At 41.4% G+C, this 22,346-nt stretch overlaps 1 long non-coding RNA gene across 1 annotated transcript in view; it reads right to left on the bottom strand.

The window, feature by feature from the left end:
- Positions 1-22,346, bottom strand: part of LOC307227095 — a 684,774-nt gene that overhangs the window by 153,154 nt on the left and 509,274 nt on the right. Inside the window, exon 2 of the long non-coding RNA XR_013843804.1 lies at positions 17,277-17,479. This is a non-coding gene — a long non-coding RNA (uncharacterized lncRNA). The remainder of the gene's footprint in view (positions 1-17,276; positions 17,480-22,346) is intronic.

Below are 22,346 nucleotides of genomic sequence, written 5' to 3'. Positions count from 1 at the left end.
AGCCATTCTTGGGAATCATTTAAAACAGATAATTTATGTCTTATCTGTTAAGAAATCCTGAGCTGGCACTCTTGTTTTGTTCATCTAAATGCATTGATGGACCACAGAACTCCAGGAAAAAAGGAGAGAAATCACAAGATTGATTTCAGAGCTCCCTGTTCTGGAATAAGGGGCAGCTCCTTAAATAAATAGAAAAATGTATTCTAGGTTTGTGTATTTGGATATATAAGAGCACCAGCTACTGTATGACCTGTTCATGATCCTTCCTTCTTTCTCTTTCTTTCTTTACATAATGACATTGTACAGCTTTACTGATCAAAGTCTTCATGCAACAACTACAGTAAAGCACTATTGCTGTTTATTGCTACTGAACCAAACAACTGTTCCATAGTGTGTCTCAAAGTTGTTCCTTCCCAGGCCCAGTTTTCTGTGAGTGCAAAGTTCTGAGTTCTTGTGTCTGCAGTTAAGCAGACTAAAAAAGTATAGATTATAGTCATACCTTGGGATGAATATACTTCAGCTTAAATATTTTCGGATTGCGCTCCGCAGTGACCCAGAAGTAACGGAGTGCATTACTTCTGGGTTTCACCGCTTGTGCATGCGCAGATGCTCAAAATGACATCATGCGCATGCGTGGAAGTGGCGAAACGCGACCCGTGCATGCCCAGATGTGCAGTTGCATCTTATGTTCGCTTCAGGATGTGAATGGGGCTCCAGAACGGATCCCGTTCGCATCCAGAGGTACCAATGTATTCTGTTTTGCCAGGGTATAACTTACCTTGCCAAGTGGGTCAGATGGCTAATAGCTAAATGTTGGATGAAGGCATGCAGACACCTGCAAATGCTCAATCACTATTTGCCCCCACTATCAGGAGGCTAATTGATTAAGATGAGAAACCAGAGGCCTTTCTCCTGGGCGTGGTCGGCCAATTGGTGCCAAAGAAGGATAGAACTTTATGTATGCGACAACAGCAGCAAGAATACTCATCGCGAGGTACTGGAAGACACAAGATTTACCCACCCGGGAAGAATGGCAGATGAAGTGGATGGACTATATGGAATTGGCGGAAATGACTGGCAGAATCCGAGACCAGGGAGAAGAGTTGGTGGAGGAAGATTGGAAAAAATTTAAAGATTATTTACAGAAATACTGTAAAATTAAGGAGCTTTAGAAAAAAGGTGGAATAAAGTTATATGGCTTTGGCAGAAATGTTAGAAGGAACTAGGTATAGATAGATTGTTAATGCATTAAAAGGGGAAAAATTAGGTTACAATATGTTAAAATTAACTAAGACAGAAAATAGATGAAGATGGAAAGGACTTGCTGAAATAGTTAATTGAAGTGGAATACAAAAAGGGAGGCGTTGAGGAAGTCAATGAAACATGTGTATGAAAGTTATGATCGAAAATATTGGAAGTATTTTTAATTGTTTCAGTTTTGTTTTGTTAATTTAATGTTTTATGTAGTGTTTTTGTTTTTGTTTCTGTTTTTCTATGTCTAACTTTTCCTTTTTTCTTTTTGTAATTTCCAAAATCTTAATAAATATTATTTAAAACAACAACAACAAATAAGATGAGAACAACTGAAATGAGAGGCAAAATAACAAGCAAGTGCTTGTGTTTAGCCTCAAGATTTCAAACAGCTATGTATCGAAAAATCAGTGCATCTTGAAATATTCTGAGTCTGGGAGGCACCAGCTGTCAGAGAAGTCTTTGCCTTCATATTGTTTGCATGTCAAGAGAGAGAAGAGAATTGCGGGGATTCTACTGAGTAAAAAGGTTACAGCAGTTAGTGTGTGTTATACGATGTGTTTCAGGCTTGAATGGCAACGAGAGAGGGCCTGGCCTTCTTGCATTTTGCTGATCCCTTAGCTACTATTTTTTAGAAGGTTAAAGGTAAAGGTAAAGGTACCCCTGCCCGTACGGGCCAGTTTTGCCAGACTCTAGGGTTGTGCGCTCATCTCACTCTATAGGCCGGGAGCCAGCGCTGTCCGCAGACACTTCCGGGTCACGTGGCCAGCGTGACAAGCTGCATCTGGCGAGCCAGCGCAGCACACGGAACGCCGTTTACCTTCCCGCTGGTAAGCGGTCCCTATTTATCTACTTGCACCCAGGGGTGCTTTCGAACTGCTAGGTTGGCAGGCGCTGGGACCGAACGACGGGAGCGCACCCTGCCGCGGGGATTCAAACCGCCGACCATGCGATCGGCAAGTCCTAGGCGCTGAGGTTTTACCCACAGCGCCACCCGCCTCCCGCATCTTAACCTTTAGAAGGTTAAGACCCTTCTAACCCTTCCCCTTTCAATTTAAGCCAGCATTCACCAACCTAAAGATGTTGGACCACAACTCCCATCAGCCCCAGCCATCACAACTGTGCCAGTTGCGACTGATGGGAGTCATAGTCCAGAACATCTGAAGGGCACATGGTTGATGGCAATTACTGAGTAACTAAGTACTTGGTTGCTTTTCCATTTTCATATAGCTGAGTCTTTGCCATCTCTGCTCTTTCTCACTGTGTATGCCAGCCCCTGAAAGTTCCTCTAACCCTTGACTTTTGTCCTCTAAAGGAAACATATGTGACGAGTGTTTGGCCTGAAATGGCAGTATTTGTCTTAAATGTCTGGTGTTTGCAAACCAAGGCGGCTCTGTTTCCTTTTTGCTCCATGGCACATGGTGAGAGCTTATCTACAGTTGAGAATTCACGGCCAACAGGACTTTCCTTGGGTCTCATAGATCAGAAGAAGAGCACAGGTTTGCATCTACGATTCTGTAATATCATTTTCTATTAATAGAGCAGTTGTATCCGGGAGAGTTGTTTGCTGGTTGGGCATAAGATTGCTACTAAGCTTGACAGCAGTGGAGAAACATAATGGTAGCCTCAGAAGCAACTCACTAGTGGAGTGGAGTCACTATGCTAGTATCCTGGAAGGTGGGTCACTGCTGCATAGATCAAAATGGCAGGGAGATTGCTGCAAGGAAGATGCACTGATGGAGCCAATCTGGTGTTCCTGCACAGCACTGACCTACTGAGGATGTTCACAGACATTCTGTTACTACTGATTCAGAGGCGTGAAATGGCAGCAGAACCATTATAGCAGCAGAACACTGTCAATGCAATGGTGCACTGGGTGCATGGCTAGGTATGGATGAATCTTTCAGTTCTTTTTAGTTCTTTTCATTCTTTCATTTTTCAGTGTGGCTCATCAGTTTACAATTTTTTTTAAAAAAAACCTGCAGGAAAATTCATACTGGTTTTTGCAAAACGTTTGGCTAATATATACATTTTTCTAGGCACAGATCCACCAGCGATTTCTCCTAATATAAAGCATTTTTATACATTAATTTCACTAATATGTGTGTACGTCTTAATCTAGATATTTTAATAACTTTTAGCTGGAGAATCTCATAGAAGTGCACGTGCCTATTTTGAAGAATTGCTGTGTTTTGGTTTGCATATTGGTCTGGGGAGGGAGAGTTGGTGCATTTGCATTAAAATGTGAACCAAACAAATGTCTTCCCCATCCTTAAGCATTGCTGAAGAGGAGCAGGGATCTGCTGGAATCTGCAAAGGACTCTGAGGTCAGTACACACAAACACACACACAGTATTAGTATCATGGGTGGCTTGGAAGCACTGTATTATATTTTTGATTCTATTCTGTTTATCCTTTTTTTGAAGCTGCCACCCTAAACAGCTGCTGTTATGTAAGCCACCTTGTGAGAATTTTACTCTGAAAGGTGGTCTATAAATATTTTAAATTAAGTATAATGGCATTATGTTTGACCTCTAAAAGAGGAGGTGTTAGCTAAACTCTCCTTTTGAAATTAATGGAGAGCTTGCGATCAGGGATGGGGCATCTCAGGCCCTGAGGCCAAATTCAGCCCTCCAAAAATATAAGTAATGCAGTAAAACATAATAAAACCATATTTTAAATAGTTAATATCAGTAAAACTGCAACAACAAAAGTTTGGATTGAGTAACTGTAGCAAAAAGATGACCAAACTTTCCCATGAGCATTATTAGGCAATAGAAATGTTTTTCTCTGGTGCTGAAATGATAGTAAAATCGGTGTCAAGTGTGCCTCCCTGGGCAAAGTGTTCTAAAGATAGGGCGCCATTACAGAGAAAGTCCATTTAGTCTCCACCATCTACACTTCTTTGGGAAATGGGACACAGAGAAGGGTCTCGGATGATGACTGAAGTGCCTGGGTTGGCTCCTATGGGAAGGAGCCGTTACATTAGCACTCAAATGGCTAAACTTCTATTTTGAAACCCCCCAAGTCCCTTCATTATGACCATACAAAATGCCACAAAATAGTGACCAAGCTTTTGAGTCCACCATAACATCATTAGGCTGGACATTACAGTTCCCAGTGATGTGCAGCGCTCAGATGGCATTGCGGGGGGAGCTTTCATCCTCCTGCTGTACAATTGATTTCATTATTTTAAAAAAAATCCATCTCACTGCTTTGGCTAGCTCACTGGCTAGCCAATAAATATGAAATGAAGCTAAGTCTGTTTGACAGCTAAGCACAGTTCTGCAGCCTGCTGTTAACTCAGCTGCAGCCTGCTTGCTCCTCTGAAGCCACCAAACAGAATTGAGCCATCATTTTCTTCACACATAACTTTAATGAATATCAAAAGTGATAATGGTCAATGGGTGACTGAAACAATAGCTGACAATTTGTTTCCAATCGTATTTTGCCTGCTGGAGTTTGTAGCTGTTTGGCTCCTAAAATACATTCCCAATGATTACAAGGACTAAACCACTGGGAGACTTTTTCAAATCAATACTTACACTTTCCTGGCCATTCAGTTCCATCCATAGCCAGATATTGTTTTTAAAAGTTTTGGGTAGATTAGTAGGCACACTGGGTTTTCCATAGTTAGCTTTGGATAGGATTCCTTGTATCAATGATAGACCTTTCTCCGCTGTGCAATGTTCTTTGCAGGCACCAAGTAATAGAGGGAATCCAGTGGCGCCTGATGGCGCAATCCTGTGTCATGCATACACAGAGTGCTGGAAAACTGCAAAATAGTGTATTCATGGCGGGGAGGGAGCAATAAAAGGTCTGCTAGTGTGAAGTGTACTCCACCCACAATAGTCCATGACTGGTGCAGTGGAAAAGTGATGGACAAAGTCCAGTCAGTACAAACCTACCTGGCTTTGAGATCTTTGCGGGACATCCTTCTCTCAGTCCTGCCAACCTCACATGTCTGTTTGGTGAGAATGCAGGAGAGGACCTTCTCTCTCTTTCTTTTTTCTTAAAAAAATAATATTTATTAAAATATTCAAGGGTTACAAAAAGCAAAAGTAAAAACAATAACACCAAACAAAAACAAAACAACACATCACAACAAGAGAAAGAGAGAAAAAAAACAACACAACTAATCTTCCCAACTTATTTTTCATTCGCTTGTTTCCTTCACCTCCTCACACCTCCCTTTTTTGTATTCTAATTCAATTATCTATTTCAGCAAATCCTTTCCATCTTTCCCAATTTTCGTTCTGTAATTTATCTCAATATAATGTAACTTTACTTTCCCTCCTTTCACCATTTTTTTTCTCCCCCCCCCTTTAACCTTGTTTTAACATTAAAACTAAAATGCTTGTATGTGTTTAACTCCTTATAACATTTCTGCTAAGTCCATAAAATATCAATCCATCATTTTTCTATCACTCATTAATTTTGCGATATTTCTATATATAAACTTTAAGTTTTCCAATCTTCTTCCATCAACTCCTCTCCCTGGTTTCGGATTCTGCCAGTCCTTTCCGTCAATTCCATATAGTCCATCAACCTGGAGCAGGAGAGGACCTACTCAGTGGCTGTTCCCAGACTTGTAACTCTCTTCCTAGACTAGCTCTCTCCTTGTCCTTCTGTTGGCACGTGAAGACCATTTTATTCCAGTGGCCTTTGGGGAACTGACTATTTATAAGAAAAGGGATTTTACTAGTGCTGTGCTTTTGTTTATACTGAATTTGTTTACTAATTTTACAAACTTATTTTTAAATGCATCATTTTAATTTGAGTTTAATTACTTTTAAACTATTATCTTTTATATACTTTTTAGCTTTTTGTGTTTTATCTATGTTTCTTTTAATTTTTTGTGAGCCGCCTGGAATCCCAGTTCTGGGGCAAAGGTGGGATATAAATAAAGATAGTAATTAATTATAATAATTAATACAAAATTTTAGCTAGAAAAGTTAGCTTCCAAAACAATGGGCAGGGGTCATTCTTGAATATGGAGCAAATGTGTTTTCTTTGCTTCCGTGTCTCACTGTCCCTTATGCACAGACAGTGAGGAATCAAGGATGGATGGGCTCATATGTTCTGGGAAATGGTGATTCTTCAGAACTTCTTAGCTGGATTGAGAATTCTGGGGTAAGCTTCCTCCTGCCCTTGGGATGATGTTACTAACCATTTATCAGTATGAGTTAGATCAGTGCCACAAGGGTCTTATCCATTCCAAAAGGCATAGAAGGTGAGTGTAGCCAAGAGGGCATCTCAATTATTCAAGGCACACTTCAACTCCAGCATACAGTTTGGGAATCCCTGGAATAATCAGACTAAACGTACTGGTTCAGCAGATAACCCATTTATTTCAGGGATTGCTCTCGTGAACGTGAGCGTTTCATGCAAGAGGAGTATGGGGAAACTTCAAAAGCAAGAGTGTTCTTTCTACTAAACATATGACACATTGCTAATAAAATAGGGAAAGGCTATATGTATACTTTTGGTCCACAACTGTACTGCATTGCTGAAAATATAACCAGAGCATGATTTACTGCCCATGGAAATTATGACATTTATTTAAGTCTAGAACTTTACGCACAGTTGACGTGCACAGAGGCGTTTGATGCCTCTGCCAAGGTTATAGAAACAGTACTCTTAAGGTCCAATGGTTGTGAGGCGAAGCAGTTACTGTACCCATAAGTCTCGCTTTTCCTCCTAGCCGGTGTCACATTGCTGACAGTGTGAATACAACTTCTCGCTTGATTACTCAGGGAGTTGTCATTCACTTTCATGAAGAGAGGAATGGTTTCTCCCAAAAGGCTAGTGGCCATTGGCTCCTCATCTGGAGTTCAAGATGTTCTCCAAATTCACAGAGGATTAATAACAGTAAGACAAAAATATCAATAGTAGCACATGACTAAGAAGGGAAGGAAACAGCCTCTTGCTGAGAGTGCCATGAAACCCTAGCCTGTTGGAAGCTACAAGTGAGTGGCAGGACCTGGTGTGATTTATGGAGTAATTTCAGAATGCCTGATGCAGCTATACATTTTCTCTAGAGAGCAACTGTAAGTTCACACTGTTAAAGGCAAGATTTGAGACTTGGTGGGCTGAGGCTTCACTTACATTCTTGTTTGTAACAGGTGTCTGCTAAGTAGGCCGAAGAATAAGCTATTGAGGTTCAACAAGTTAACAGCAGAAAGAAAAAGCTGGTTGTTGATTAGGGGAAAAAATCCCTTGTCAATCAAGTGAGTAGTTCCTGTTGCAGAGTTTCATCTTCAAAATCACAGCAGCCATGGACTAAAATCCATGAGAAAAAATAATACTCCAAATATGTTTTACAAATACCTGTAGGAACTCTCTTCTAAGACAAATTGTGATTCCTTACATCTTGCTTCTTTAATAATGGCTCCATCCCAAATGACTATTAATATAAGACAGATCTGGGTAACAGCAACAGTCATGTTTTCAAGAAAGGGGATCAACCATTGCTTCCCTATCTTTGAATCCTTGCTGTAACCTGATGCCTACAGCACCTAGCAGCGACTAACTCAGCCTGCAGTTAGTTCATCTTACAACTTAGTTTAAATGGGAATATAGGAAGTTGCTTTATACTGAACCAGACCATTGGTCCATGTAGCTTGGTATTGCCCACATGGACTGATAGCGGTTCTCCAGGGTTTCAGATAGGGCCTCCTGGCCTACCTGGAGATGCTGAGGATTGAACCTCCTGCATACAAAGCAGTTGTTCTGCCACTGAGCTATGGCCCTTCAACCTTAACGGCTACAACAACCAGCCTAATTTTGCATAATCTGATGCCTGAAGCACTTAGCAGATACTACATATCATAGAGGAGGGAGAAAGGTTGTTTTCTGCTGCTCCAGAGAAGCGGACACGGAGCAATGGCTCCAAACTACAAGAAAGAAGATTCCACCTAAACATTAGGAAGAACTTCCTGACAGTAAGAGCTGTTCGGCAGTGGAATTTGCTGCCAAGGAGTGTGGTGGAGTCTCCTTCTTTGGAGGTCTTTAAGCAGAGGCTTGACAACCATATGTCAGGAGTGCTCTGATGGTGTTTCCTGCTTGGCAGGGGGTTGGACTCGATGGCCCTTGGGGTCTCTTCCAACTCTATGATTCTATGATTCTATGATCTTGGCCTAAATCATACTTCTTGGTTCTCTGGTCTGTCAAAAGTGCTCTGGAGAACTCAGAAGCTTGCCCAGTCTTCTGTGACATTCTGGCTGCCCAACTGTGAACTTTCTTCTCCTCCTGATGGACCCTCACAACTGACTTTGCTTTTTAAATAAAATACCACCATCAAATATTAAACCTCATTGGATGTCTTATATGGACATTGAGGAATAGCTGTCTTCTCTTGCTTTTCTCCCAGCATCGGATAACTAGTTGCTTCCATTTTTAGATATTGTTGCTAAACAACATTGATATAAAATGAACTGGAGGCAAAGTCCTTAATGCTTAAATAAGAAAACCTTTGTGTGATTTAAGAAGAAGAAAACCCAGCAACCTCCGAGCTGCTGACTGGATAAACAAACTGCGAGTAGACATCGTTATGGAACTGTGATACAATGGCACATAATTATGAGAAAACAAGGATCTGAAGGCATAGCTATTTTCCTGAAAGCACAGCCAACATCTGGAGTAAATTAAACCTATCATTGCAAATTGTATAAATGAATGTAATAGACAGGTAGACATTTTTATGGAGAGTAAAGAGATTGCATGAAACAGTGACATAGTGGGAGTATTGAATTAAGAAACAGTTGAAAGGCAGAAGGTCTGATAACGAGTCGTTTCCTGTGCAGGAATTCTTATCTTTATATGTCTGTCAAACCCCCAAGTACTGAATGGTTTTCAGGGAAAGTGGGTGTCAGCCAGGAAAATGAAACCAAATCTCAGTACTTGCAAAGAGCAACAAATATATTAATGGAAAGTTAGAAGGGTCACTGGCTATTAGTGATGGGAGCTAGATTTACATGTGCCACAGGCCTATCTGAGGTGCAAATAGGACTGGCAATTCAAGCTTCCTTTTTAGGATGTCCCTGTTGCCTTCCCTCTGTTTGAAAGGCTGCCCAGTCTCAGCTGCTGGGAATCACAAGTAGAGAGACTGTCACTGCACTCAGGCCCTAGTCCAACACTCTAACCGGGCATAGGCAAACTCGGCCCTCCAGATGTTTTGGGACTACAACTCCCATCATCCCTAGCTAACAGGACCAGTGGTCAGGGATGATGGGAGTTGTAGTCCCAAAACAGCTGGAGGGCCGAGTTTGCCTATGCCTGCTCTAACAACAGTGGCTCTTGTGATATGCACCCCAAGGGAACAACAAGATGGCAGCAGAAAACTCTGGCTCCAGGGATGTTGTTGATGTTTCTCTGTGCCCATAGTTGGACCCCAATTTGCCTAGGGCTGGTATATTTGATTCATCTCGCATTCACTTCGTTGAAACATGTGCCCAAAACTCCAAATGAAAAAGCTAGCATTTTAGCAGAAGATTGAGCTCATGGTGCCAAATAAGGTTTTGTAAATGGTTTGTTAATTGGTAGGAAAAATGCAAGTATTAAAAGATATTCAATCAGTTATACGTGAGATTCTTTTCAGAGCAGTATGAGAATATAAGCCTTGTTGCTTTTGCAAGATACTTAATAGATTCTGCTGGTAAACAAAATCTTTTAAAATGAATATCTGCTATTTAAGTACAGCACTCCACTTTACTACACCATAAAGTACAGGAAATAAATGGAATAAATGCAAACATGCATTTTGAGAATCTTCTGTAACTTCAAACTTTTGAATTTTCCATTGGGGTTTTAGAGCACATCAGTGGTATTGTGGGAGTTTGAACATGGAACCTCTGTATTGTTTTTGTGACCTGGAATTCCTACATTTCTCAGCTCCAGATGTTGTGGGCATGTGCTGAAACCAGTGCAAGATCTGTTTGAGATTAGTAGAGCTTGCATTATGTATTTCTGAGTATTGTCTCACTGAAAGAAGCTGCGTTTGAATGAGTAGTGCAGACAGTATTAGAAGTCAAAGCACAGTTCACAAGGGACCTAAATACAAGGCCATTGTTTGGGAAAAATATTTATATGATAGCATCTCACTTAAGTTGGAGCCAGGCATACCCAGTGACATAAGTGTAAGCATCTTCAGGTGAGATACAGGAATAGCAAGTGTCTGCTACTCCTCCCTCTTGAACCCATGTTTGGGGAATGCTGTTTCTTCCCACTATGTTTTACCACTCTTTTGTAAGTGTACTCATTCATTGGTATGATTAAAAGTGTTAGTGCAGCGGTGAGGAAGCCGCAGATTTCCTGTTGTTGATTGGACTACAACTCCCCTGATCATTGGCTATGTTGGCTGGGGCTGATGGGAGATAGATTCCAACAACATCTGGAGGGCCATCCCTGAGCAAATCACATGCACCCTTCCCAATTATTTTCATGGTAGTTTAGAACAGCTGATAACTGCAGTCATTTACCCACATTGCAGTCTTTACCCTTAACTGAACAGTTAAGGAATCCAGAAAGTGGCAGGTGTATAACTGGAGGGAAGCTGATGGAAGCCAGGCCACAAAATCGTCTACAGGCTATAGGGGATGGAGCAAGTTGAGATTGCAAGACCATCTCTCTCTTTCCCTCCCCTCTACTGAAAAACCAGTACCGTTTGGCTTCTCCCCTTGAAATCTATCAATTCCAGCAGGTCTTTGCAAAAACTCTCAAAGAAATAGTGCCTATGTTTTCTTGTTTGCTTTATCCCTCCAAATAATTTTCTTTTTTGTGTCATGCTACCTTACATACCACCCAACATTTCTCTGGCGAAAATAGGGACGTCCCATTCCATAATAATAATTTCACTATTTATACCCCACACATTTTACTCTGGGCAGCTTCCAACATATATATAAAAAATAATGAAACACTGAACATTAAAAACCTTCCCTATACAGGATTGCCTTCAGACGGCTTGGTGGGTTGGGTGACTCCATAACACTCCAACATTTCTCCAATGAAAATAGGGACATCCTAAGGAAAAGCGGGACATTCCGGGATCAAATCAGAAACGGGGACGGCTTCTCTGAATCAGGGACATCCCTGGAAAATAGGGACACTTGGAGGGTCTGACTCTGACCTCATCATGTCTGCTGCCAAGCCCAATACTCTAGCCCAGAACTAGCCAACTTCTAGAAGGTGTCACATGAAAAACAGTAGTAGTAAACAATAAAACTTTACCCGAATGAGACGAAAATAAATATTTCTCACTGAATACAAAATTTCCTACAGCAGGGCAAGATTGCTTTATTTTCTCAGTGTTTTTCTAGTCTGCTGTTGTATGACCTGGTTTTGCTTTATTTTTTCAATGATTACAGGTCCTGTATGTCAGACGCTTAGAAAAGCAGGCTTGCAGAAAATATTAAATACAGTATAGTTATTAATTATGCACGTTATGTAGTTTTTGTGTGCAAGATGTAACTCTAGATGGAGCAGTTCCCTTTATTTAAATATGCTTGTGCTCAGAAGACATGATTTCACTGAGTTAGTGCCTGTAAGACAGATGGCTTGCAGAAATATAACATCATTCTGTTGAAATATTCAGGTATGGGTTAGATTAAAAAGCTGATAAAAAGAGAGGAATAGAAGAGACCTACAGACATGCAAACTTTCCAAAGGTAGTCTGTAAAAATAGTCTTATTATAGCAGTGGCGTAGCGTGGGGGGTGCAGGGGGGGCCGGCCGCACCGGGCGCAACATCTGGGGGTTAGGGTTAGGGGGCGTAAATCCACGGGTTAGGGGGCGCAAATTACTTGCCTTGTGGGGTGCTGACAACCCACGCTACGCCACTGTATTATAGATGTATTCAGGGAGCAGCTTGCAGTATGGCATTGTCAAGTCATAATTCTCATTTAACAGTGTTTGTGACTGGATCAACAGATAAGTGACATTTGGCATTTTAAACTGTGTAGGGGATTTGTTGTTTTGGTCTGTTACTATATTATGTATTTTTGTCTTTTGAAGTTGTTAACCACCCTGTGATCCTTGGATGAATGGCAGTATATAAATTTAAATAATGAAATAAATAAATAAATTCAATGTGCTGGTTTTAACTTTTAAAGCCATTTGTGATTTGGCACTCAGTTCTTACGGATCATTTCCCCCCATATCAACCTGCTAGGGCAGGGGTCAGCAAACTTTTTCAGCAGGGGGCTGGTCCACTGTCCCTCAGACCTTGTGGGGGGGCTGGACTATATTTTGGGGAAAAAGTAAAAATGAACGAATTCCTATGCTCCACAAATAATCCAGAGATGCATTTTAAATAAAAGCACACATTCTACTGATGTATTCAGAAGTGTGCCTTTTAAACTTGGATAAACTTTATTGCTGATCTAGAGTGCTGAACGTGCCAGGCTGAACAAAGATTATTTGTGGCACTCTTGCAATCTGTCAGAAGTCAAAGGCATTAATTTATTAGAAGATTCCTAAATGCCATTTTTTGTAGATCCTACACATATCTATTCAGAAGTAAGTTCCCTTGAGTTCAGTGGGGTTTACTCCCTGGTAAAAGGTAAAAAAAAAAAGGTAAAGGACCCCTGACAGTTAATTCCAGTCGCAAACAACTCTGGAGTTGCAGCGCTCATCTCGCTTTAAAGGCCGAGGGAGCTGGCGTTTGTCTGCAAACGGTTTTCCCGGGTCATGTGACCAGCATGACTAAGCTGCTTCTGGTGCAATGGAACACCGAAACCAGAGCAGCGCACGGAAACGGCATTTACCTTCCCAGCAGAGCAGTACCTGTTTATCTACTTGCAGTATTTGGCGTCCTTTCGAACTGCTAGGTTGGCAGGAGCAGGGACCGAGCAACGGAAGCTCACACCATCATGGGGATTTGAACTGCCGACCTTCTGATTGGCAAGCCCAAGTGGTTCAGTGGTTTAGACCACAGTGCCACCTGTGTCCCTTACTCCCTGGTAGGGATGGACAAATCCACCAATTTTGGCTTTTCAATGGGGAGAAGATGTACGCATCATGTAAAATGGAAAGTGATGCAGAGATTGGGGAACTTTTGCCCCTTTCTGCAAGGGGTGAGAGGAGTTGCGTGTCGAGGTCCCCAATCCACCCCCCAAAATAACTCACAACGGACACGTAATTTTTGTTTAAGATTTTTGGCATGATTTTGGCCACAACTTTATTAAAATACAAACCATGAGTGGTTGTTTAGGCATTGGTTAAGACTATCTGTCCCCCCGCCTGGGGACAGAACTGACTTCCGGACACCACCGAAAGACAGTGCAGGGGAAAGCAAGTCGGGGAAGAATTGGAGCTGAGACACAGACCCTCAACTCTCACCCACCTGCTCCCCGAAGGCTTGCCGGCCCTAGTCCGATTCCAGGGATTGGACGAAAAGATGGTAAGCCCCAGGATTCCTTTAACGGAATTCCCTTTCCGCAGCAACCATGGAGGGGCAGGCCCAGCCTATCCTAACCCCTCCTCCACCAGATTTATAACCAATGCCTAACCACAACCTTACAAGTTGTGACGATTTGCTACGCAGTAGGCAAAAACCACCCAGCCAGACAATTTGTCAGGTGGAAAAAATCCTACCAGGCCCCTGCTCAAAGGCAGACGACCCCATGACAGGCATAGCAAGGTCAACGCAACAACCCCTTCCTCTAGGGCGTGTGGGCGGGTGATCCGTTGCACGCAGCAAAAGAGAAAGTACAAGGCTGCGTGCAGAGTATTTAAGCCTTTTACCCCTCCCACCAAAATTGCAACATAACTTTTCCCCCAGCAACTCGGCAATCCAATCAATGCCCCCTGGCCATCTTGGAGAACGTACCCAGCAACAAAGGGGGTGGCTCAGTAGACCCCACGGCAACACGTGCTCTCCCTGAAGGAGAACACGCTATGTCATCATAACCAATCTCATTCTTAGTTCTGCATCAAGCGTAACGAGTGTTGTGCTCTTCAAAAGTTGTGGACTACATCATCCCTTCCCATTGGCTATGGTGACTGGGGCTGATGATTACTTTTGGGAGGAACTGGCCCCATGGCTACTGAAGAAACAGATTTTGGGGGAAAGAAAGTCTAATATCTTCATGCATATCAGTTTTTCTGGGACAGAGGTAATGAACTGTTCTAATTCATTTTTTAAAAATTGACTTCATTCTGCTTTTTGTTCTGTTTTCTCTGTCTGGAAACCAAAATGTCACTTACCCACCAGTAAAAAGCTCACACAGTAATAACCACCGGTTATTTAAATTTGTTAAATAATGTACACTTAATGATGAACGAATTCACATGGCAGAGGAAAAAAAAATAACAAAATAATTTAAAAAATATATCTATACTCCTGTGACTAATTTAATCTTGACAGAAGTAATTTTGCTCTGGGTTCTGAATGGCTTTTATTCCCTTTCCTGGAGCTATGTGCACGTTTTACATGAGACTTCTACTTTCCACAAGGAGTTGGATTTAAGAGAACTTGCTGAGAGGTATTGAGTTTTACAGAGTTATGTCAGGTCTAATTGAATTCTCAGAATAACAATTTCATTTAGAGCACACGAGAATTATTTAGATATGAAGTCTCTTTCTATAAAATACTACCACTCTAGCTGCAGTCTTGGTTCAAGCTTCTCCTTCCAATGCACTAAATTTTAAATGGCAGCAGGAACAGTTGACTGGTGGTCTAAGGAGCTGCAGTGCTCTAAATCATTATTTGCAGATGCTGGCTGCCACCTAATCTTTCCCAATAAATCTCTTACAAAACTCTTTCAAGGCCCAGTATCCCCTCTCAAAGAAGTGTGTGGCTCTTGAGGCAATATTAGAGGAGAAACTAAATCTGGATGTTTGGTCTGAGTGAGAAAGACATATTTCAAAGCAACAAGGTAAAACAAATGAGAACCAAGTCATGATTTTCAGACCCAGAGAAATCTGAATCTCTGGCAAAGAACTAAATGAATTGCTGAGCTCTAGTCCACAGGTTAAGGGGGGGGGGGATCTGCCTCTTCTTTCTTCTTTTCTCGATGAGCATGGGAGCAAATTGTGAAAATACTTCAAGGGTTCCTCCAACAAACTCTGCATTGATTCTGATTTGTTTTCACAGACCTTACACAGAAGTTAGACTATGTCCTGGTTCTGTTATGTATAAATAGAGGTTCAGGACAATGTTGGAGACAATTGCGACCAGGATAGTAACACCCTATGTACTTTCAATCTGATGGCCTAGACACATACATGTGCATTAGTCGTTTGTTCCTTTCACAATATCCTTCCTCCAATATACAGGAACATTCTGGGAATACGGAACTGATTGCACAACACATCTTGAGATAGTTAGCAGAGAATATGCTGCCACAGTCTCAGTAATGTCTGCTAGCTGTTGCTTGATCTGTCTATGTACAAACCAGTTCTTCCATGTGTCAGTCAACCCCATATATAAAGCAGGCTGCATGGGAAAAATCAGGAGTCAGGAGGGCCATTTTGATCCAGGGCCTTGAGATTAAAGGGGCGCTCAGATTTAGACAATTGCTTGTTTCTTGTCACTTGATAACTTTCAGAACCTTCTTAAGTATGTTGGACCAAACAGTGACACTCTGTCATCTGATTAAAGCATGGATGATTGATCATGCAAGTTTGGCATAGTACAGTCCTTGTTCATATTATCCTCTGCTTGGGATCCATAAGTTTAAAATATGCACAATGCTCATAGAATTCCAAGGTCTCTCACCTCATAGCCATTTTTAAAATTTGAATTTCTGCTACTGCTAATTTATAGATTCATGTTCATAAACAAAATTAAATGGCTAACTTAACAAAAAGCTTGAGGAATTATTATCTCATTAGCCATTAAGCCAGGAAAATATTGAATCATTTGGCCTTGGCTGTGCTTAACCACTGCTCATTTGTCATTCTTCAGTACACCAATCCAAGTACATGCTGCCTAGAAAAGGAAGGAAATTACAGAATGCTTATACAATACTAGACAGTTGTTTCAAGCATTAGGAAACATAGTCTTTGCTATAAGAAAATCCAGGTGTGCAAACCTTTGTGGCTAATTTTGTCCCTCCCCATCTCTCTTTTGACATACCACCAGGACAATTTTTAGCCAGCTCTGATTTTGTTTAGCTATCTGGGGAGTTTGCATATTTTGGTCTCAATAGCAGCTAGTTTTGTGTCTAGGGAATGTGCCATTTAAAAATTGACTGCACTGGAAAGAATTAATATAAACAAATTAACAGTGACTGCTGTTCTTCTGGGGAAATTACATACTTTTCTTCTTCGAAATGACCTCATTGCTTTAGTTGGCAAGTGGGAGGTAGGCTGACAAGGAAAACAGGCTCCCCCAACCTGATGCCCTCCAGATACATTGAACAATATCCATTTCCCCCAGCTGGGATAGCCAATTGTCAGTGATGATGGGAGTTGTAGTCCAACAATATGAGGAGGGCACCAAGCTGCAGAAGACTGATGGAAATTAATGCAATTGCAGCATTCCATGCAGATAATTGTTCTTATCATCTTATTCAGTAAAGATGGCCAAAAGGCAACAGAGAGAGAGGTTTAAACTAAACATGAGGAAGAGTCTCCTTCTGCCTGTAGATCCAGAGCTACTTCATATGTTCAGCAGGCTTGGCTGTTTCTTGCTGTTTGACAAGTGTTTTTGAGAAACACTTGGGGTTGTTTCAAAAACGTCTTGTGAGGCAGAGCTGGTGCCGACATAATGCTGGCTCCCTCTTAACCATAGTTAAGAGATCTGGAGTGTGCTGTGAGTCAATTCCCTCCTCCTGCCTTAACTTTGAGAAGTTATATCAGCACTGGCCTTAATGGTGGTCAATGCTAAACAGTTTTTCTCATCCTGTGATGCACTGTAGCAGCCTTTGAAAACAGGCCAGAAATTTTGTTAGTTCAGAATATGCTGCAAAGCTGCTGAATGGGACTGGGTGATAAGAACGTAACTCACCAGAGTTGCACCATCATTACTGTTCCCAGTCCATTTAATCTTTTGACCTCTAAGGACCTTGATATATTGGGAACAGGTACAGTGGTGCCTCGCAAGACGAAATTAATTCGTTCCGTGAGTTTTTTCGTCTTGCGATTTTTTCGTCTTGCGAAGCACGGACTTTGGAAAAGCTCCAAAAATCACCAAAGTCTTCAAAAACCTCAAAAAAGGCTACCACACCGCGTGCTATGAGTTGCTCCTCGAAGTGAATGCACGGTTTTAAGAAAAAGGAAACAAACTTGCAAGACAAAGGAAACAAACTTGCAAGACATTTCCATCTTGCGAAGCAAGCCCATAGGGAAATCTGTCTTGCGAAGCAACTCAAAAAACGAAAAACTCTTTCGTTTTGCGAGTTTTTTGTCTTTCGAGGCATTCGTCTTGCGAGGTACCACTGTACTTGAAGCACAGCCTCTCTCCAGAAATACTAACCAGGCCATGAAATCTTAATGGAAGCATAGTTGCTTTTTGAAATACACTAGACCTGCAATTTAGGCAGGGATTACTTTCCGGGGATTTAGGCTAAAGCCAAAATCGTGTATAGTCAAAACACATTGGGTGCAATGGTGGGTGGGATTGCCAAAGCCTTTTCCCCAAACGCCTGCCCCTTTCTGCCCCCTTTTAATTTTAAAATATTACTTTGCCAAGTATGTAAAGCTGAATGCTCATGAGTTAAATGTGCGTACTGCACTATGAAATTTTCCACCAGATGATGTGACAACGTCCACCAACTTAGAGGGCTTTGAAGTGGAGTTAGAAAAATCCATGGATGGTATGACTATCGATGGCTACAAGACATGGGGCTACAGGCTGATAAAAGGCAAGTCTGCCTCAGGATGCAGGGCTTCTGGACAGCAACAGCATCTGCCTCTGGGCTTCCCATATGCATCTGGTTGATCACTATAGGCAACAAGTTGCTCCACCACATAAGCCTCTGGTATTTTCTTACATTCTTTGTGAGTCCTTATCTAAGGAGCCTCCTGAGTGAGGTGAAATATGTAGCTATAGGAGACAGAATCTTTTTATTTGTGCTGGTTCAGCTATGGAGACTGAGCTGTCACCTACTGTACGATGGTGTCATTTTGGTGCCAGGTAAATAGTTTTTTTCTCCAGGCCTTTTAATCTGCCTGAGCTTTAAGCTTCTTATAATCTCCACAGCTGCTTTAAATGCTGCATTTATATAACTACGGTTGTATTTATTGTTATTAGTATGAATGCTCTAACTAACTCAAATACATAAAAATGAGCAGCATTGACTGCAACTATGGTTCATGCCACTGGACCTCTTAACTTCAGCTAAGATGGAAGGCCAGAATTGGCTCTCAGTCACTGAGAGTTTGGCACAGTCCTGCCACCTGTTCACAATATTTTAAGTGTGCTGCAAGGCATTGCTTTTATGGAAAAGCAATTTGAAATATTAACTGCACAGGTCCTTCCAGATTAAGTTGGTCGGGTGAAAAAGATGACAGAACTCCTGCACCTTCAACAGATGTGCCTTGTATATGGCTTGTTTAGGGAAAAGCATTTCCAGGCAACCAAACTAGGCATGAGGTTAATTACATGCATGCAGTTAATGTGTATGGGATTTGGTATAATAATGATAATGATGATAATAATAATAATAATAATAATAATAATAATAATAATAATAATATATTATTTATACCCCGCCCATCTGACTGGGTTTCCCAGCCACTCTGGGTGACTTCCAAGAAAATATTAAAATACAATAGTCCGTCAAATATTAAAAGCTTCCCTAAACAGGGCTTCCTTCAGATGTCTTCTAAAAGTCTGGTAGTTGTTTTTTTCTTTGACATGTGGTGGGAGGGCATTCCACAGGGTGGGTGCCACTACTGAGAAGGCCCTCTGCCTGGTTCCCTGTAACTTGGCTTCTCGCAGCGAGGGAACCGCCAGAAGGCCCTCAGCACTGGACCTCAGTGTCCGGGCAGAACGATGGGGGTGGAGACGCTCCTTCAGGTATACTGGACTGAGGCCGTTTAGGGCTTTAAAGGTCAGTACCAACACTTTGAATTGTGCTCAGAAACATCCTGGGAGCCAATGTAGGTCTTTCAAGACCAGTGCTATGTTATCTCGGCAGCCACAGAGAAGCCTGAGAAGCCTTGGGACTGTGATGTGGATAGAAAGCCTATGTGTGTATGAATTGTATGTTTGTAGGGCCTTCTGTGCATTTGGAAACTGAGCAAAAGACATGTTCCCCAGTCATGCATTTAGTTGGGCTGTCTTCAGACCTTTGACTGAACAGGGCAGAAAAAGTGCTCATTATCCCAGTCTCCTCCTCCATAGATACTACATAGTATTGTCTCATGGAAAGGTCTTATGTCAAAATAAAATGGAGTTTAGGCAAACCTATTTCTTGTCATAGATTCCACTTTGACATAAAAGTAGTATTTATAACAGTGCAGTTAATTTACAACACCTATCCAAGAATCTATTCTTGCTGAAAAAAGTTTTCTGATGAGGAATGACATAATCATTTTGTGTGTCTGTATTACTGATGAATTGGCATGTGTTTATGAAGCAGCAAAGTGTTTTTCTTTTTTAAAGAGGAAAGAATACGTGGTGCAAAGAGTCACTTGATCTCCCTCTTCTCTGTGGAAACACATGTCTTTGCCTGCTGTTCATCAGCCTTGATTTTGATGGGGTGATTTTTAGTCAGCTGTCTCTATCGCTTTGGCACAGACAAAAATCCCTTAAAAATGTTACACTTCATCAAAGTGTATCATGAGACTTCACGGTCATTATCTCAATGGTCGCTCTGATGTGCTACAATTGGCAGAGAGACAGACGGTAGGGGGTGTATTAGAAGAAAGCCTGTGTTTCATGTGGAAAGCTGGCAAGCCTCTCTGAGCTTCTGTCAACAACTCAGCGGTCTGATCCGATGCACTGAGTGCTGATTATGCTCTTGTTTCTGTAGGAAGTAAACAAGAAAATGAATTCCACAGCACAACACAGCCTCTTTGTATCTTCAAAATGGTGTGACTGGAATCGAGCCAACCTCATTGAAAGTTTGGCCATTTTTGTCATCAGTGCCCTAGTACTGATGGAAGCTTTGATTACTGCTTGGAACCCGCAGTAAGACCTTTCAGGGACAGCCACTCAGCAAATAAAAGCATTGATTGGTTGTTGGGTCAATTTAGCCATAAGGGTGCAGAGCAGTGTCCTTATAAAAGACTAATGGATTAGCTACACAACCACTACCACTGAAGGCCTTATTTCTCAAGTAACTTCATGACTGCTTTCCAGCTTGGCAGGAACTCGCTTCCTCTAAAGCTAGCTTCAGAGCATTCTTGCTATCAATAGTGCTGCTCAAAGGATTAGACACAAAGAGCTTTACAATTTAATGAAAACAGCTGTTGAAACAAAAAAATATTTCAAACAATACATTGCACGGGGAAAAAACTATTAATTATGCAAAGTTATGCAGGAAAAGTAGAATTACTGCTCTGTTCGTCCCCGCTTAAAACAACAGACAGAAAGTTAGACATTTTTTTGTCTGTTGATTTAAATGTGTCATTAACTGGTGGTGCTTATAATAATATTGGCCATTTTTGTTATGTTTTGTTAATGTTTAATCAGCTAATCATTTTAAGCACTTGAGTTCTTCTTGGCACGGTTGCACTACAAGTAAGTAAAACTACAGCTTAATGAGCTGATGTTTCACATGTAGAAAATGTTGAATTCTGAAGTGTGTTATGATAGCTTAAGATGAATGGTGCTGCTGGAAACATAACAAACAATATTAATGTTGGGATGATTAATGGGAAATGAACCTCATTTGTGTTCTCCTGCCTCCCTTTCTGCCATATATGTTGCCTATGGTAGAAAAGGGCTTTTCGTGTTGAGGAAGGTGCTGCTCAAGCAAATTCAAATACTCTTCAAGGGGAATTCAAATTTTGTAGTCATAATATACTAATTATATTTATTTTTAAAGAACATTTTCAATTTTGAAGTATTGCATTTTTACAGCATTTGGCAAAAAAAAAAAAAATCAGTGTATTTCAAGTAGATGAAATGGAAACTGAGGGCAGTTAATAGTGTAGAGAGAGAAGACTATGAATGGTAACTGCAGAAGTTTGCAAGAGGAGCTGTACCCTGATCCACCTCTGGCTTCTGAGCTTCAGCAGACCATGCAGAAGTTTTTCCTCCAGAAAGGTGATACTTTTTAAAAGCCAAGCAAACTTAAAAGTATATGTCCTTAAAACCAACAAAACAATGGATCATGGTTGGGGATGGGTAATAGCTCTGTGAAAGAGCTTTGAGTGTTGAGGGTTCCCAGCATCTCCCTTCCTTTCGTTTGGAGTGGTTACACATCTCATGTAGGATGTGACATGGAAAACTATGGCTGGAGAGTGACTACCAGTTAAAGTAGACAACACTGAGCTGGAATGTCAAAAAATCAGAGCTGGTCTAAAGTGGCTTCCCGGAAAACTTAAAATTTAGCCCCATTGAGCCAGGTTAGTTGCAATTAACTTTAGCTGAATGGGGCCAGTATTTTCAGGAGCTCAGTTTCTGTGGCTTCACTGTGAAATTGAAAGAAATGTACTCTTAATAGTCATTAGCCAGCCTGCAATTATCATGCTCCACAGTGTATGTCACACAGTACCTGTGTCTTTTAATGCCTGCTGTGTAGCTGGCTTATAATTGGTCTGTGGATTGCAGCAAGAGCCATTCCTTGTACTGTATGGAATTTAACCACCACCACTTGACATCCTAACCCTGTCCTTGTTTTTTTCCCCTTCCCCCACAGAAGGCTTAATTCTCTCCTGCCTCAATCTCCTTTGCCCTGCCTATCAACAACCAGAAAAATTGCTGCTTCCCTATTTGCAATTTTCACAAAATCCTTGACTAGCAGCTCTGGGAATTGACTTATGATCTTTTGAATATAGTGTGTTCCACATCTTGCTTTCTCACAGCATCTTGAGCCACCATACCAAGAAGTCCCATTAAGAATGTTATTAACTTTGCCGATATAAGCTCCCTCTCTCTGTAACCACTGTTTATTTCAGATTGCTAGCTAATTGGCATGCTCTAACACCCTTGTTAAGCCGACCAGAATATATTGCTTTAGAATGCCTTGGGAATTTAAC

Source organism: Podarcis cretensis (genome assembly GCF_951804945.1).
Source record: "Podarcis cretensis genome assembly, chromosome: 11".
Taxonomy (NCBI): Eukaryota; Metazoa; Chordata; class Lepidosauria; order Squamata; family Lacertidae; genus Podarcis; species Podarcis cretensis.
Note: the sequence above shows the minus strand (reverse complement) of the source record. Positions and strands in the feature narration are given on the sequence as shown.